Raw genomic sequence first — 19,036 nt, forward strand, 5'->3', positions numbered from 1 at the left:
TCTTTCCTCGTATTTAGTGTGAACCATTTTAAAATGGTGGTTGAGGAGAGGACTGATCCCCATATTTGTGCAGGACATGTGCAAGAAGTGTTCTCAACTTAACACAATGTAATTACTGTAAGTTGTTTTGTTTATACAGAAATGTCATCTGCTGTTGATTACAAACCAGACACATTTCCACAATGTGTTAAGAAAAAAGTGTACTTATGGATGGGTAAATCATTAGGATTACTGGAGGACTGTAACTCACACAAGAATGTCAACCACATCAAATACGTAAGACACTTTGTTTTTATTGCCTAAATAATATCCATCACTCAGTTATTTATTGTGCTTAACCATATGTTTTTTTCAACAGGGATGTATGAAATAATCGCCCTCCTCCCAGTGGATATATTGAGTGTGAAAAGTGACAACCTCTTCAGTTGAATATACCTTCATACCCTCTATGTCTTTCACATGACATTATAGTGCCACACAGAGTATGGAAACAGACTACCTTTCCAACATTCCAATGCAGTTGAAGAGATGGCAGTCCATGCGATCAGACAGAACATATCAAGGGGCTGAGGTAGTTGTTTGATGGATTTCATTCAACGGGGGGGTGAGAGTTTCTGAGTTGTCCCTGGGAGTCCGTGTATTCCCCTTGCACAAAGACAGACTGGGTGGATTCTCAGCCAAGGAATACACTTTATAGACTCAAATAATCGTAAATTGAGAATGTCACCTAGGGGCAGAGGCAATTTTATTATTGTTAGTGGAGCTGTTGAGTGGGACTGAAGTTATATCCCCTCGGGAATCCTATATTTCCCAAGTGCTAGAATCCGGCGTCTGTGTACCGCGCCGTGCAGGGTGGGAGGAAAAGGAGCAACGCCAAAAACGTTTCCCAGTCTTCCCTTTGATTGATAGCAGATGGTAAACAACATATCCATAAACAAGACAAAACTGTTTTTATCTTATTTTTTTTCCTACCATTTCAACTGTCTAAAAGTGATGCCCAAAATAGAGGAGCCTGCATTCTTCATTTTGGGCTTAATTCTTCATGTATTATAAACAGGTGCACGCCTGTAATGCCTTACAAATATAATTTAGTTCAAGAGAAAAGTGTGAACTAGTTTGATCATTACAAAGTCTGGCATTCATCCACTTTCTACCGTATGTACTGTATAGGCCTATGAGTGAAGGGAAAACCTGTACTGTCCACGAAACTGAAAGATTGACTGCTGGAATTCCCTATCAAGCTGATCCTTTCATTTTGCCCACACAGAGTTAAGGCCAATAGACAAAGCAAACATTCATATATTCCAATTAGATTTGTTACACTTGACTGGCTGCACTGTGCATAGGAGTCAGAGGACCTATTTATCCCCTCTGTTTTACATTTTTGTTTGTGTCTGCAAATTAACTTAGCATGAGTGATTCTTTTTTTTACTTCACTTTGCTAATTACCAGAAATAAAATAATTTATTTCAGATGTACGCTGCTCATGTGCATGTACTTCAATGACTCCAGAACCACTATCACAGAGTTGCTTGTACTGCACGTGTATGTCATGCAAATTGACCCAGACCCAATTATTCAAATACTGTACATAGTTCGGACCTTTCAGTCGGTGGGTAAGACAAAAACTGAAGTCAACTAATACAAGGGCATCAGAGTACTTCTATAGTAGACCTATAGGCAATTAGTGAGTCAAGAAACATTTTTACATAAATGGCTTAAAGTCCAAATGTAGAGGGCCCATTTCCATTGTCAATTACGGATTAAAGACAACAGTTAATAACCTAGCCAGGCTTCAGAGCTAAGAGCCCAGACTGGGAACTCCTGTTGTGTGATTTGTGAATGTGGACCCAACTCTCATAGCAGTGTGTCAGACAATTTTTCAGTGTAAATAGACTCCTTTGGAGTAAGGTAAACCACCAACAAGTGCCGTCAACTCCACACAGGTTTGCTAAATGTCAGCAAAGCCACAGGACAATATTCAAACAGACCACAGTCCAAATTCTATGTCAGATGAGAACCCATCAGAAAAAAAATGTCAGATTTGGTCAGTGCTAAAATTAACCTTTCTATGGAGAAAAGGCTCGCAGCTCCTCAATGCTATAAATGTGTTCATAACTATTTGTGATAATATCTATCAAAACCACAGCAACCTTTGAAGCCACAATTATTACTTCAGGGAATGCTCTAATTCAACCTACTATTTTTTCTAAATCCTCACAAGCTTGTGAATCTATGATGAAATGAAACATTCTTCAAGATGGAATCCCACTTCCCGCAATGTAAACATAGAAAATAGCTGTATACATAAGGCTTGTGAGGCCATAAAAGTGTAAAAAGTATCTACAACTGGATTCTATATCAAGGGTATTTCTCATTTCTCTGCAACTCTTTTATAAAAAAAAGATCTGTAATATATTTTTATTGGATGAGATCTCTCTCCATAGTACAGTGTTTATTTACACAGCATCTCTTTTTTTTTGTCTCTGTAACTAACCAAAAGGTTTCTGCTGTTGCTTTGGCAGGCAGGGCTTCAGCCCACTCGACCCGACCACAGGGCCTAAGAGCATGGGTGTGACTGGCTCACAGCTCAGCCTAGCCTCCCTCTCTCCTGGATCCTCTAGCCCAGGAGCAAACCTGTGGCTTGGCACCATGCTATGCTGTTAGTTATACCCCAACGGTACCCCATATATGGATATTTTATTGAGGTGTCCACAGAATGACATATGTATTGTCGATAACACAAGTGGTGTAGCTTGTGGATAGGGTCGCCTTTGTTGATGTTTGTTGATGTTTCATGACACTTTTATGTCACCTATGTGGATACAGGCATCCCTTTGGAATTTGTGGTTGAATGGAACAATTGAGCGGTGAGGGGAAAATAGAACCGTAATTAAAGAGTAAATTCAGCTACCCTATGATTTTAGAATAAAGAAAAGCAGAGGAACTATTTCGACGTGAGTTACTGAGGCTGTATAAAGCGAATCAAGCTCGCATGGAGCCAATACGGAGCCAATGCAACTGGTAATGCCACATGTTTTAAAAACAGTCTATTCTAAGTTTGTGAAACAGTGAAATCTTGCATCCTGTTCCTATGGTGGTTCTAATTTTGTAGATACGAACAGAGGGCATGTAAGTTCAAGCAAGTTAAAATCATTAATAGAAACTGGGTTAATATCTAACACACTCACTGTATATATCCATGCTTTGACATCTGTACTACCTACTCCTGATGTCTGTACTACCCCCCCCCCACGTCACACGATCGCACGCGTCACACGATCGCACACACACACACACACACACACACACACACACACACACACTCACACACACACACACACACACACACACACACACACACACACACACACACACACACACACACACACACACACACACACACACACACACACACACACACACACACACACACACACACACACACACACACACACACAAGACATCAGTCAGGAAGTTAAAGCTTGTTCGCAAATGGGTCTTTCAAAAGTACAATGACCCCAAGCATACTTCCAAAGTTGTGGCAAAATGTCTTAAGGACAACAAAGTCAAGGTATTGGAGTGGCCATCACAACGCCCTGACCTTAATCCCATAGAAAATGTGTGGGCAGAACTGATAAAGCGTGTGCGAGCAAGGAAGCCTGCAAAGCTGACTCAGTTATACCACTGTCAGGAGGAATGGGCCAAAATTCACCCAAATGATTGTGGGAAGCTTGTGGAAGGCTACCCGAAATGTTTGACCCAAGTTAAACAATTTAAAGGCAATGCTACCAAATACTAATTGAGTGTATGTAAACTTCTGACCCACTGGGAATGTGATGAAGGAAATAAAAGCTGAAATAAATAATTCTCTCTACTATTGTTCTGACATTTCACATTCTTAAAATGAAGTGGTGATCCTAACTGACCTAAGACAGGACATTTTTTAATCTGATTAAATGTCAGGAATTGTGAAAAACTGAGTTTAAATGTAGTTGGCGAAGGTGTATGTAAACTTCCGACTTCAACTGTATATACACACGTGTACTGTATACATTTTTCTTTATAACGCTGTGTGTTTAGGATGCTTAGTGCAATCCGATTGAAGAGAATGTTACCAGTTTGTGATGTGTTCAAGTGTGTGTGTGTGTGTGTGTGTGTGTGTGTGTGTGTGTGCTTGTCATGTTTTGTAGAACTCTCCTCCCAATAATCAGGAACGTGCGTCAAAACGCAGGTTTGTACATATCCTGTACTGTCCATTAATAATTTTGATATGCTTTCTTATTGACGTTGGTAACTTGTTACATCACAGCCGGTGTGTTAGCCTGGCAGCTTAACAGCTAAAGCGGGTGTCTCCCTCCTCCCATATTGTGACATTTCGTCACTGCGCACAGATGCCTTCCGTGGCCCCATGCTGTGAGGTAACTGTTTGTTGTTGCAATTTCTGCAAAAAGGTTAAAAGAAGACTTAAGTCGATTTAATGCCACAAATGCCACAAATCTGGAATGCCAGATGAACTGAACAGATGTTAAGAATCGAATAAAAAAGGAGACATGAAAGGGAAATGGCATGTTTTTCTTCAATCGTATTGTGCCCACTAGTTTGACCTCTGACTGAAGAACACGGTTTTGTCACACACATGATCAAGTGGTTGTGGAGCTGATACATGGCAAGGTGAATTAACTTGATTCTTGAACTTGAATTAATGCACAGTAGAAAGCCTCAAGAGCAATCTTCAAGTGTTTCTCTGTCTAATTCACATTGGTATACCTCTCTATCAAAATCGAGGTGGTCAAAATGTAACCTACACTTTTTTTTACCGGTACTCTGGTAAGTGTAACAAAACTGAGCGTTGAATGAAATAAGAATTTGGCATTTCATTAAATAATTTCCTATTTCCTATTAAAGACCACTCTCACAGAAGAAATTCTATTTTTTTCAACCTTCAGGCTAAGCTAACCATCATCCTCCACTGATAACCACCATCCTCTATCACATAGCAACAATGTAAAAAGATGCATTTGCTGGCACAGAGTACATCCAATATAAAATTATACATGTCTCAAGACAGGGAGACACAAAATTACAGCACAAATGCTTCCACCGACAACATATAATTTAAGCCTCACCCAAAAAATTATTTCATGCCAAATTGTGTGGGCTCCTTTGAATGCTTTGCATAGGCAGGCTACAATTATCCAATTTCAAGGAAATGTCAGTAATGCCTCTAAAACCGATATTTGCTGTTCACCTCTAGTTTAACAAAACATATCAAAGGTCTTTTGACGAAGATTTATTTTCCTTTAATGAGACTCCAAGAGTATCCCGGGGCCTTAAAAAATATTGCTGTTAAATATTGCTTATATACGAAATTGCAATTCTTTACGTCCTTCATTTTGAGGTTGGATTGGGCTCTATAGGTCAATCTTGTTTGGTGATGGTAGTAGCCCCTGAAACAACAAACTGTTGCTAAAGAGAAAAAAGCCATAAGGGATTTGGGATGTTGAATAAAATCTGTGAAGTTATGGTTAGAGACCAACACGGTTTCAGTCCAGAGGTTTTGATGCTCAGTTTGAACTGGGACAGCCCCTGGATGTTATTGCGAGTGTAGCAAAATGCTTATAGGTTGGACTTGGCTAACCTATAAGCATTTTGCTACACTCACAATAACACCTGATAACCATGTGTATGTGACCAATACAATTTAATTTGAACAGAACAAGACACAGACAATAAATGCCAAACGGCTGTACGGAGCAGAAGCTAGAGTTTGTTTTGTCAAAGAAAGACAGAGAGGCTTTAGGGCCACATCCACATGACTTCAGCTACACGATTAGTCACGCTTGATCAAAAAGATGCTCATAATATCCAGATGACTATTTAAGCTAAAAAAAAAAATGAAACGCCTTAATACGATGAATGATTTGGGTGAGGGCGAGGGTTAACCAGCTAGGGGGCATTGGAGTGGTACAGTAAGTCAGCTGTCGTGAGAAAAACCTTCACTTCAGTGATAGAGAAGCACTCTTGTATTTCTGCTAAAGCAGTGTCTGCCCCTCCATGTGGTTTACCATAGGTCTTACAGAATATCGGAAGGATTACCGGAAAACCAACTCCCTTATTAACTTGTCTTGCCTGGACAAGCTGTTCAATTTAGGGAGAACACAAAGCATCTCCTGGACTGAGGGTAATCTGACGGTACATTTGTAGCGCAATGTGCCTCTGCATCTCTTGTCTCCAAAAGATTAGTTCAGACGCTCCTGGTCACAGGGTCCTGTATGGCTGCGCGCGAAAACATCACAGACACAGGTGGTGTCCCGTTCCCAATCTCCCTCATCCTTAAACGGCTTTGCAGCTGCCATCAAGAAAAAAAAGGAAAAAAGGAGAAAACATCTGTCCGGAGATTGCGTTTTTGTAAGACTGATTAACGAGCGTAAAGCCTCTGTTGCCAATCCCCCACCTTGTCGGTCTGAGTAGTTTCCAAGCATCGCCTGATGCAGGGCAGAATTTACACAGAAAGATATGTAAAATCATATAGGAATAACAGACCTTTCCTAAATCCCTAAGTCTATATCCCTATGCCAAAAAATATATGTTTTCTGAGGTGCATTTGTCACATGTTTAATTCAGTAAAGACCACTATAACTCCAGTCTAGATAGGGAAAATAATTTATTTGCTCTCTGTTGGCAAAGAATACCACCAATAATGAGGTCCCCCCCCCCCCACACACAAGTGGTTGTGTTTTTACATTGACACCCAGCACTGTAGTGCTGTACAAAATAAAGCTAGACCATATAAACAAATATCCCAATTATTTACAACATTTTCTATGTTTGGGAATGGGTCAGGAAATTGCTGGACAGAACTGAGAAAACATAATATATTTTAACTAATTCAAATATCAAAGAGAAATTTGTGTGTGAGTTTATGCAGGGCAGAAGTGGAAGAAGTGGAGGAGTTGTAGGCGGAAGATATACTGTACACCCACCACCTCTCTCCCACACTAAGGATTATGGGCCATGGTCTGCTGCCAAGATTATGTTAGGTAAGTCTGCAGAAGGAAACAAACAAACTGCAGGAAAAAAGGTGGCAGCTCTTGGGAACGTTGTGAGAGGTTTGAGGGCAGGAGGCCAAAAGGAAAAGAGTAGGCTATGAGAGTGAGATGAGCGGGAGGAGGACTGGAGGGGGGGATAGCTGATCTTTACAGGCCAGCTGTTTTCTCTCAGGTCCTCTTTGTAAGGAGACTAGCAGGTTGTTTCATAGCGCAGAGCTATTCATTATTTGACCCTGAGAGAGTTGTTGTAATGCTCCAGGTCGCCTTGAGCGCTTAAACCGGCTCCTTAGGCCCCATAGGCAGGAAATGCATCAGAAGGAGCAGGAGTTCATATAAGAGCATGGTTAGTTACAGTACGACTAGCATGCGTTCCCACCGGATAAAGGTGTTGAATCATTAAAAGTGTTAAAAACAGAGGCGCTCCAGGTCTCTGCATATCCAAAATCCCATTATAGTCTTCCTAAGTGGATTGGGTTTTTAGCCGGTAGAATATCAGCCTTTTCTTTAACTTGGAACCTGCATTGAGAGCATCTGCTCTTAACACTGTAGAGCCTCAAGGTACAACAAAGGTGTACAAGTTATGGCCGTAACATCTGCACCAGTAACTGGAATTAGCGTGTATTCTAGCAAATAAAAAACTACAACGCAATCATTCAAGTCTATTGATTCAAAGCAACCACAGGTATTCTGCATTCGTTTATCCACTCCTCCATAACCGTGTAATACAATCAAATATTTCTTACAGTCTCGTTACGCTGGAATACAACGTTCTAGAGTTAATTTGTTGGATGTATGTTATTTGTATTATTGTTATTTTAGTTTTTTCCCCCTATACACCATATAGATTGGTACAGAAGGTTATCCTACACAGAGATTAATATATTTCCTCCAAAATGCTTCTGATGACATGCAAACTGTCAAGAATGATGTAATCCCCCCCCCAACTAACATTTCCAAAAAAGACAAAGGAAAATCTACCATTGCACACATTATCCTAAATATTTAGACACAAATAAATACTGAGACCTTTCATTCCTATGCTAGAATGACTACGTAGGCTGTCGTTACTAATGATCATGTCGCTATAGACACAGACAAATTATCTTCAATTTATCAGCATGCCTTTGATTGAGGATGACATAGGTATCACGACTGGCGTGTTTGTTCATGAATCGTTTGTTTTTTCCGTCCAACACCCCCACACCCACCCCCCCCCCACCCCCCACCCCCCACCCACCCACCCACCCACCCAACAGAACATTCCCTCTAATGAAGTACCAGGCCCTTAAGAGTACCTCATTTTGAGATTATGAAAGTGCAGTCAACTGACGACTTCAAAATCATCCAACAAGCATGACAAGTGCTGAGGGCAATTGTCTTTTGTGGGGCAGAGAAAATGGGCCCAATTGGAGCATGTGCACATTCCAAGTCACACAAGTGACAAATTACTTTGTACGTTTCAATAAGAAGCCTCGGCCATGCCAGAATTCTTTCTTTTAAGCTGCAGTTTTAGTTGCTTGCAACTGATTTGCTTCTTGATTGCACCATAACCCCCCCCCAACCCCTGCAAATAATAAGCAACTCATCTGCAACTTGGTTCCATCCAATTCAAATGTTTTAACTTTGTGCAACTAGTTGCAAGCAACAGCCAATCAAAATGAATGCTTTTGTCACATGATCCATTCGAAGGTTCGGAACTCCGGTCTGTCAGTGCTGCAACCCAGCTGTCAGTGCTGCATGAACCTTGATCAAGGTGGACAGAAAAGGCATTACCTAAACTGGAGCTGTATAAATAAATACTGGAATCAGGACTAGTATAGGTTTATGTACTGTACATAGTTTGGAAATCAATTAATATAATTTTGTAAGTGAACCCAGACCTCTCTCTGACCAGTTTCAATTGAAATTCTTCAACATGAGCTGCACTAGCTTGGTTAGCTAGCTTGGTTAGCTCGTTGCTAGCTATCTGGCTAGCTTTATCAAACAGTGCTGGCAATTTAATTTTGTCTAGCTAGCTAAATTGTACTGCCAATATTTTTTGTAAATCAATCGTCATTCAATAATGAAATAGTTTGGATAAACAAATTATTTGTGAAATCACAATGTAATGCAGCAGATGACATGGTGTGAGTTTAGGATTTTCAAACAATATGACAGAAGCAGCTTCAATTTGATATGCTGTTGCATGCAATTTTAATTGTGTTTGAGTTGATTCATGTAACAGCATAGTTGCTTGAGATGATGTCACTTGCAATCTGCAACTAAATTGCGTGAAAGATGCTTTGTGTAACTCCTTGCCTTAGAGCGTTCCGGATGACATTATAGATCTCTATGGCTCTGCGCTAGCTGGGAGTGGTGAATGCAACAGCTGGTTTTCATGTCACTCACACAGCCTCTGTAACATCCCATCAGGTACTCTGACTTATGAGGGGCCGCATGCGGCTCAACATCCCAGGAAAGCTGGGAAACGTAAATGTTATGCCTTGTTTGGAGTCACCAAGGCGTACGCTCATGGAACATCCAGTGTGTTTCCGATTTTCATACCTACATTGGAGCGGGTAACCAAACCCAGATGTGTTCAAGCACAAAATACATTTTTACTCCCATTGTACTTTTTTTGTAATATGTTCCCTCCAAAGATGACTTCGGGTCACTGGCCTGTGGCTCAGCAGATACAACAGCGAGTTGATTTATCGGAGTCACTTAATCCCTTTGTTTGCACATCCTTTGTAAACATATGCTAATGTCGTATTTTAAAAAACAAACATTTGTACTGCTGAAATTTGTCCAAGAAGAAAGCAGAAACACCCTTTCTTTGAACAAACGATCTCGGTATTGATTTGTCTTTATACTGTAAATCAAACCAGTCAGCCTATAAAGCCTTACTTTCATACTGAGAAGTGACAATATAGTAATCATCAAGCATGTGAGGTCATCAAACATGCAAGATTCCAATCAATCAAATTGAGTTGATTGGTTACTCTAAGCCCCAAGATTTCCACTTATTCAGAACCTACACCCCTACCCTCTTTTTCTCTCCTTTGCCATTAGCTGTCACTTACTAGTCACACTAAAGCTGGAAGAGTTGTACATGTTCCCGGTGATGTCACAGGCCCCTTGAGCTCAGAGCTCCAGCGTGGGAGACGAGCGAGGGGAACTTGTGAAGCTTAGGAGTGTTATGATAACATGAATCAGGCCCCCGGGCAATGTCCTCTCCACATTCTGACATTCAGAGCACCTAGGGGGTCGTTACTTCCTGTGTTCCTCCACGGGGAGGGATGGGAAGGTCCCAGACAGGAAACTGCCCTGTCCGATCGCCAGATTGTGACGGCTCTGAGAAAACAGGGGTGTTTGGCTTTACTCTCTCTTTCCCAGGAAGAAGGGATGTCATTCCTCCTCTCCACTCCATCACTCGGGTATTAATGTATCACTATTTCAAGGTCAAGGTCTCTTGTCAAGAGAACATCACATACCTTTGATTACTATGTTTTTCTTTTCCCACAATATGGTTTACTTGAAATAGACAAACACTTATGGCTCCAAAATGTTTTGTCACTTAATTGTGTTATTTTATGTCATTCACCTTTGAGTATCACCTACTCTGTACCATAGAGTCTGTCACTGCGTTAGCAAATGCCAGTGGGGATCCTTTCATACACCCTTTATGTTCCATCCATACAAAACCATGACTACTAATTCTACATTCTTTGCTCGTTAAGTCATATGCACATGTATAAATGATGAACAATTCATGTAAGTCCAGTGCAAGACATGCAAATTAAGGAAATTGCTGTGTTTATTTTCATGTTTCAATATTATCTCTTAGATCAACATCTTAAGGAACTCACCTACATTTTGCTAATCATAGACAGTACATAGCCCATATGAGAGCTGACATGAAAGCTCCTGTCTTTTAAATAAGTCATAAGGATTCAGTTGATTGTTTGCAGAAACTAGTGCTTTGAAGTGAACCTGCAAATGAATAGCTGGATGTATAGGTGTTGTACTCAGAGATATGGATTTTCTTATTTATGGTTTGCACGTTTCGTCACAATATTGTTTTGAACATTCATTTTAGGACTGATGCCCGACTGAGCATTCTACTCAATGCATTGTCAATTGGCGCTGATAAAGATTTAATCAAAAGTACACTACTTTGGCTTGGAAATACAATGAGATTTCTAGAGGCAAATAATTAGAAGGATAATTGTCATAATTTTGACTTTAGATGCAGTGTAACATTAGCTAGCTAGCTAAGATTGAGGGAGATCATCAGATTTTAGCTAGCTAATGTTGGTATTGCTAGCTATTTTTGACGAACTTTGCTAGCTAATGACGACATTGCTATCTGTCTAAAGTAAATTTGACATTATATATTTGCCTACTTTAGCAATGTCATCATATTTCCAGGCCACTATAGTGTAATTTAGACTAAACATTAATTAGCCCCCGTTCAGGATGAGTGGTCTTATCACAACTTTTGGCCACCACTATGGCAGAGGGTGGCTTGTGAACGTTGATAACAATGGCATGATGCCTACCAAGTGACGGAGGTGCAACCGTGAGATGTAATTCACTGTAATATAACATATTTGTGTCACTTTCCATTCCAAAGTGACCCTGTCCTGTGAAGAGGAAGATGAATGTAAAATAACTCAGAGAGCAGAGCTTTCAGTGTCACTGCTGTGTTTAACAGAGAGCAGAGCCCCACGGGAGTCAGCCTAATGGCGGTGTGTGTGTGTGTACAGGAGGGCTCTGTAGTTCCTCCTCCCACGTAGGTCAGTGGGAATACATTGGGGCTACATCCTGGACTCCACGTAGGGGGAGGAAAAATAAATACAACCCCAAAAACACGTCTGGGATCTGAAGCAGGAATGCGGCAGGGCATGGGAATTGCACTCGCCCAAGAGGATACTTTGGCCGGGCTTGAAACGCCAGCTAACCGTCGGGAGAAACCCCCCTCCTGCCCCTGCCCCCGCCACACAGACAAATCCTCGTCCGCCACTATCAGCCTGCCCAGCGGCACTCGCAAGGAGCTTGAGAAAAAGTGCGTGGGCGAAGACCTTGCTTATATGTAGGGTTGCTTGACTTGACTACAGCCCCCCCCCCCCTTCATAAACACACATATACAGAACACACGAAACACACACCCCATGTCCCTGCCCTCCTCTGTCCCCTGGGACAGTCTAAAGTACTCTGAGCAGGAAGGCCTACAAACAGGGCTCAGACAGCTCCCCAGCACTCCTGATAATTTATTCCAGAGAGAGAGAGAGAGCGAGCTACAGACAGAGAGAGGAGGGGAACAAGAGGAGAGGAGTAGGTGGTGTCTGAGAGTCGGAGGATGACGGTGCATTTGGTCCATCAGTGTTCGAAGAGCACGTGGTTCCCACGGTGGGAAGGTCTACAGAGGTTAGACACTCTGACTAGACTGGGCAGACACTGGCCAGAATGATGAGCCAGGGTCGTGCTCCAAGAGACCCAGACCCAGAGATAGCAGTGGCCGCTCATTAGTTTTGACAGGCCCTGTTAGGATGGATGGAGCGACTACCATAAACAGTGTTTGGTCCATGGGAGAAGACAACACTGTGATGACAAGCTGAACAGCCCCTTAACTACATTCATGTCATGTTACTGACTGACCTTGAGCATCCTGAGAAAGATTCTGGACTTTCATTCAGGCACTAAACGTTATCATAACTGTAGCAATGTTGAAGACAGAGAGTGTTTGAACACAAAGGTCCCAAAGCCCTCTAATTGACTGATTGAACCAAGGCCAAGATATCTTCCCACTGTAATGCTGAAGAAATCTCTCCTGAAAGACAGCATTCTCTTTTAATTATTTGATTATGAAAATGGAAACTTTATTTAGGAGTTGATGTGATGTAATCGAAATAAAAAAACAATAAAGCAACATCTTAGTTCAACAGGGTGATATGCCAAGGGAGAAATAAAGCTTTCAGTAACGAAGGGGGAAAACCCAACAAATGAATCCTGCCCTGATTATGTGTGAACTAGAAGTTAATTAACAAACTGTTAATTGAAAACAAGGTTTATAATTATTAAAGTACCAGCATAAACATAATTTCACCCCCAATATGAATAATGTACAATCAGTTGTTCCTATAAGCGATTCTTCTTCTCTAAGAGTTAATTTCATTATGCTAATAAGGATCTGGGTCCTTGTCGAACGTCCACTTTGATCCAGTCTAATTGTCATGATCATCAAAGACTTAGTCGCCACTTGCCGGGAATAAATTCTATGTTTTTTCCCCCTCTTTCATTCTGAATGATATGCAAATTAGATGGGAGCTAGGTAATTAAAATTGTATGTGTCTCGGTATGTTTAACGGTACGGGGAAATGTTAGTCCAACTGGCTGTGTTCGTTTTCGTTTCAAAGTCTAGTAGTCAGGGAAAACTAAGAGCAGAAATGAAAAAGGCAAAAAAGTACACTCAGATGAGTAGAAGATGAAAGTGCAGCAGATCCTTAGCCTCAACGTGCACTGTGAGAGCAGAGGGGTAAGATCTTTTCTTTATTGTAATCGGTTTAAATTTGCCACATTAAACCTTTGTGAGTATCACACCAAAAAACTCCCCCCCATGCAGCCAAGATGTGTGTTTCCTATTTACCCCAAACATGAGAGACCAGAGCAGTCCAGAGGGAAAAGACAGATCTGAGAGAGGTTGTCCTAGTGTCTCAAAAATACAACAGGGGGCCTATTACATATTCATACATAAAAGCACTGAGAATTTTCACATTACACTGTAACAAACATCCTTCCCCCAAGTTGAATTATTCAAAGATGTATTAACTCTAGTAAGCAGTGTGCTGTGTCATACCTGTGAAACCCAAACCTTAACACTAACCCCTTAACATTACTCTAGCCCAAACCCTGTGTGCATGACTAGTAATGTGTAGTACTAACCCTGTGCTAATGTGTATTTTCTTTGTGTTCTGGGTTTAGGGCAACAGTACTGAGCTGGAATGGTCTTGGACAGCAGGCCTCAGTGTATAATAGTTTTTAAGCTACAGCTGAATAGTATCCTCTCAAGGGATATTGTGCCCCAATTTCCTAATCTATATTTGATGCAGCTTGTCTGTCTGATTCTTTTCCAGATCTCCTTAATTTTACCATTTGTTTAAATCACCTCAAACAGCTATTTAACTTTATCTGATGCAGTCTCATTAAAGAAAAATGTCTGGTCATTCCATGTGAACTAGAACAAAAGCGTGGGACACTATTTCTGTCGTCTTGTTCAAAATAAAAGTATTCTACGCTTTCTCCTCCTCTAAGATCTGCTCTTTGACCTCCTTGTGTATCATCTTGTCTCCTCTATTAAATATTTATTCAAATATCACTCAGCAACATACTCACTGTGACTCAGCTCTGGCTCGCAACTCTAAGTGCTTCTACAAGCCAAGTTACTGTGGGTGAGTACGCCTGAGAACTATTTGTGATATTGAAGGCCAGCCTACTGTACAATCTGCTGTTAAATAAAATACATGTAAAAAATGAAGCATACTGTACTATTGCATAATATTGTATCATTTAATTTTCAGCAGATTGATAGACACTCATACTGTACTGTTCAAATTAAGAATGAATTAAAAAGACAAAAAACGGCACTCTTGCATAAGTTTTCCATTTCCTGTACAACTTGCTGCATGCCTCTCAGCCTTCCCATGATCCTCCTCTTTGTTGACCCAGGGCACTTGTTTTCATTGTGGGTACGCAGCATCACGCCACATAGGTGAACGCTGGCAGATTGTGCTTACCTTTTAAGTCCTGCATTAGATGGTGGCGAGAAAAAAAAGCCTCTTACACACCAAAATGAAAATCCTCTGTCTGTTTGAGTGCTTAGGAAGCCGGCCAAATATACTCAGGTATCAGAGCGTTGGCTCAATAACCCCTGCAGGCGATGTTGAAACATCATCGCCACCTCTCATATCTCGCTCTCTCTTCCTCCCTCTAGTAACTCTAGCGGCGCTCCTGGTTTGGACAAACACTCCCTGGCATGCGTGGTAATTAATTAAAGAGATGAATTAGAGCAGGCCGTTTTTAATGCCGACAGGGAGCGTTGATACGGGCTCTGCGAATGGGGAGCTTTGGGCAGAAATGGATCATTCCGGGGGTTTATGAATGTAATGTAGAAGTGAGGATAGGGATAAAGCCTAATTCCCCTCAGCTCATCGGAGCTCTTTTTATCCTCCTGGTACTGTGCTGTTCTCGTATGTCTCCCATGTCTATGGCTATGCCAAACAACCAACCTTAATGAGGTGAGCTCACATACATACAGTAACTCTGTGCACACTCCACAATAGCTCAACCAACCCTTCACAAACACTACTCTAAGCAGGGCTTGTGTTGAAAAACATGACAATAGATAGATGATGTGTTAAGAGACCAATAAATGAAGGACCTTGGTTATTAAGCCCACCGACATTAGGCTTTACTACGTTAGGCAACGGTGATGCATTAAAAACAGTGAGCGCAGGTTAAGTGCTCTGTAATACGCCTGCCTCTCTCTCTACTGAACCCTCAGATAAGCTGGTAACAGATGTGCCGGGTGTTTACTATTGTTTTCTCTATTTGCAATATGATAGATACAAATGTTTCACTCTCTCTTAATAGGCTTTAATATTCCCTTTTTGGATTTACCATTTACCCCCTGTCTTAAACCCACTCATTTGACCTCAGTTAGTGTGTTTGTGGTCTTATAGTTGTGAATCTCTATGCATTATCCTGGCAAATGTAATGTGTAATGTGGGTTATGGTTAGGGAATGTGGAAACAAAAACATAATTACCTTCTGAACAGGCCTACAGTATCTTTTAAGGTTTTGAGTGGTAAAATATAGGCTTGGGCAATGTACTATACATATTTCAAAATACCCACAGTATGATTTTCAATACTGTCAAGACAATGTTTTGCTGTTTTTTTTCATACATTTGAATATTTGTTATTTACTTGCAGTCAACTTGTGCACTAAGTTAATAGATAAAGTAAATCACTTTCTTAATTTTGCCTGTTGCATTATTTTTTCATTGTGAAGCCATTCCCCAAAGCAGCTGATTGAGCCAGTCACATGGTGTTTGTATACACAGAGCAAATGGAAGTTTCGAGCAGGGCAAGATAGCTGATCAAGTTACACTGGAAATTCTCTACTATGGAGGAAGACCGGGTTGTGTCATCAATGACGTGAGGCCTATTGGTTAGCTTAGCAACGACCACAAAGGGTAAAGAAAGCGTCGGAATATTCAAAAAAGGTGTTTTGCTTGATATTAACATGCTATCGTATTCATGTCATCTTGGCTGGCTGTATGATCCTTTACTACAGCACTGAAAATGTACAACTTTGACTTGAAGAATATATTTTCTGTACTATAAACATTTAACTTGCTAGCTGCCCATTGCCAGCTGGTTGGATGGGCAGCTAGGAAGGTTGGAACGGCATAGCTAGCTAGCTAACATTACAGATCGACAAACAAGGCAAAAAGTATAATGCAGGCTAAATAAAATTAGCTTGAAACCTTAGATAGATGGATTATGAAACCAATACCTAATTGGAAAATAGTTAGCTACCTAGCTAGCTTTCGGTCTTTAGGTTGCTTGAAAGTTGTCACGTTCAAAATGATCAACAGCTTAGCAGCTTGATCACTCACTTTTGGCTGTGCAGTCCATCCCAACCATAAAACACATGTTTAGGTTATTGAAACCTACAGTCGGTTACCCAGAAGTAACATTTTTGTGAAAGTTGTCACTTCAAGGTTTAACCTCTGCAGGGAATGATATTAACAATTATGATGTTCAATGTGAGAAGGAAGGAAGCAAAGTCTCCTCCCTCGCAAAAGGAAACTCTCAGCCAAATCCCTCCCTTCCGCTAATTTCACCTGTGTTCATGATCAAAGCAGTAAACATGGAAGAAGTGACTGAGGATGTTTTCAACACAGCTATTTCGAAACATAGCGGTGTCCATTCCATCTTATCGTTTAATCCACTGCAACAGTTGTGCTTCAAAAATGTTGACTGACAAAGGGGACTTTTTGAATGCTTGCCAACTGGCTGTGGCAAAAGTTTAACATATCAAGCAATGTATGGAGAAAAGTTATTCAAACAACCGTCTTCATCGGTTGATAGGACTGGCAGGGGACTAAGTGCACACTGTTGTCTACATTTCAGATGAACTCCTGTCTAGCCATTGCTATTGCAGCTAACTAACTAGCTGAGTTGAGTTCAACTAGCTATATCATTGCTAGCAATATTTTAAAGACTAGTAACTGACTACTGAACACTTTTTTGTCAAACTACTTTGTTTCCCTTCCTGTTTACTGATGCATTGGAGACTGAAAAAGTTCAATATAGCTAAATGCCTGATTTTACTGCAAATAGGCTGTGTTGTTTTGATATAATTTGTGCACATTAGTTAGTTTCATTAGTTAGCTAAATTACTGACTGACTAGGCTTATTCTTATTCATGTTTTTGTTGTTGCATTTCAGGGGGAAAGGGAGTTGGATCACAGAAAGCAGCTGGCAGACCAGGGCCCATAGCAGTGCTGATCTCAGAGTAGCAGTACTGATTTAGGATCAGTTTAGCCTTATAGATCACAATGAATATTATTACAATGACAAGGGGGAGCTGGTCCTAGATCGCTATTCCTACTCTGAAGCCGCTTTGTGAATACGGGCCCTGGAAGAAAGCTGTTGCCCAATTCCTTGCACAGAGGTCGTTTCACCACAGGACCCTAGAGGTATTACAGTCAATGCTTATGAACTGAGTATAAGTGAATTTCCATATATCAATGACACTTACAAATAGGTTGAATTGTTCAGCAACATGTGCAGTAACCGCTAACATGGCTTTGGTGATGAAAGGTACATAATGCATTTATTGTCATCTCCCTATCAGGCCAATGCATGCTGTGACATGGGCCTGGATGATGACAAATGTTCTTCAAGCTGCCTGATTGAATACTGGGGCCTTCAGTGCTACTGGAAGCAAGTGCCTTACCAGGGAGCACAGCAACAGTCTCTCTCACAGCCATTCTGTCAACATGTATTGAATGTAACCACTCAAATTTATATGAACGACTACTGGCGAAAGCACTGACTTATATTTACTTAGTCTATTTGAACCATTCTTCAATCTTGACTGGGATACATATTTTAGTTCTCACGCCTTTGTGATGTGTCTGATAAACATGAATAAAAATGTATTCACCCTTGCACTGATTTTAGACCTTTTGAATCTTGATGTTGAAATGACCACAGAAATACAAAAAATGTAATAAAAAGTGAAGACCAACGTGCCAAACATGCTATGAAAAAGTTATTGTCTTGTAATCAACAAACTGAAAAAGTTAAATGACATGTTTATACAAAACCTTCTTGCATTTGGCCATCCTCAAAATGTGGCCATTGGAAGGGTTAGTTAGATAGTTACATCCTTCCTCGGGGAACTGTCTGCGGATAGCTGAAAACAGGGTGGCAGGTTTTTTGATGTGCTGCTCTATAGTTCCATAACCCAGAAGACTCAACTGGGGATAGGGGGATGGACACATGTTCATTTTAATAAAAGTCTGGAAGACTTTTACAGGGAGGAGAGAGCATGAGTTTGAGTGAGTACATGCAATCCAATCCAACCATTGGCCCTGGATAATATTCTATGCGATCACACAGGCAGACCGCCATAGTGAAGGAGATTTACAGAGTGCATCAAGTATACTATTATGAGTGGAGATTACTTGCAGGTACTGTAGTTGGCTCTGGAGGTCCTTGGACCATTCTGTCTCTGTACCACCTTCATTTTATTTATTTTAATTTAGAGGGCTGGGATAAAAAAAAGAGAGCTGGATAGAGGTAGTGAGTGTGCTTGAAATAGAGCCCTCACCCCGGGTGTTACTCCAGAATGATGCAGAGGGCTTCTCCACTCCTTAAATGAATGGAGTATTAGTACTCTTGATAGTATCATGCAATGTAAAGGGAAAC

The 19,036-nt window shown here is 40.9% G+C and overlaps 2 long non-coding RNA genes across 2 annotated transcripts in view; both read left to right on the forward strand.

Moving 5' to 3' along the window:
- The window catches only part of LOC110520185 (uncharacterized), a 66,787-nt gene extending 48,423 nt beyond the window's left edge, over window positions 1–18,364 (forward strand). The window contains exons 4-5 of the long non-coding RNA XR_005049194.2: window positions 17,549–17,799; window positions 17,958–18,364. This is a non-coding gene — a long non-coding RNA (uncharacterized LOC110520185). The remainder of the gene's footprint in view (window positions 1–17,548; window positions 17,800–17,957) is intronic.
- On the forward strand, window positions 140–1,476 carry LOC149984646 (uncharacterized). Its single transcript, XR_016494773.1, has 2 exons — window positions 140–276; window positions 359–1,476. It is a non-coding gene; the product is annotated as an uncharacterized LOC149984646 (long non-coding RNA).
- Window positions 18,365–19,036: the final 672 nt, after the last annotated feature.

Source organism: Oncorhynchus mykiss, chromosome 3 (genome assembly GCF_057628025.1).
Source record: "Oncorhynchus mykiss isolate SJ-2025 chromosome 3, ASM5762802v1, whole genome shotgun sequence".
NCBI classification, from domain to species: Eukaryota; Metazoa; Chordata; class Actinopteri; order Salmoniformes; family Salmonidae; genus Oncorhynchus; species Oncorhynchus mykiss.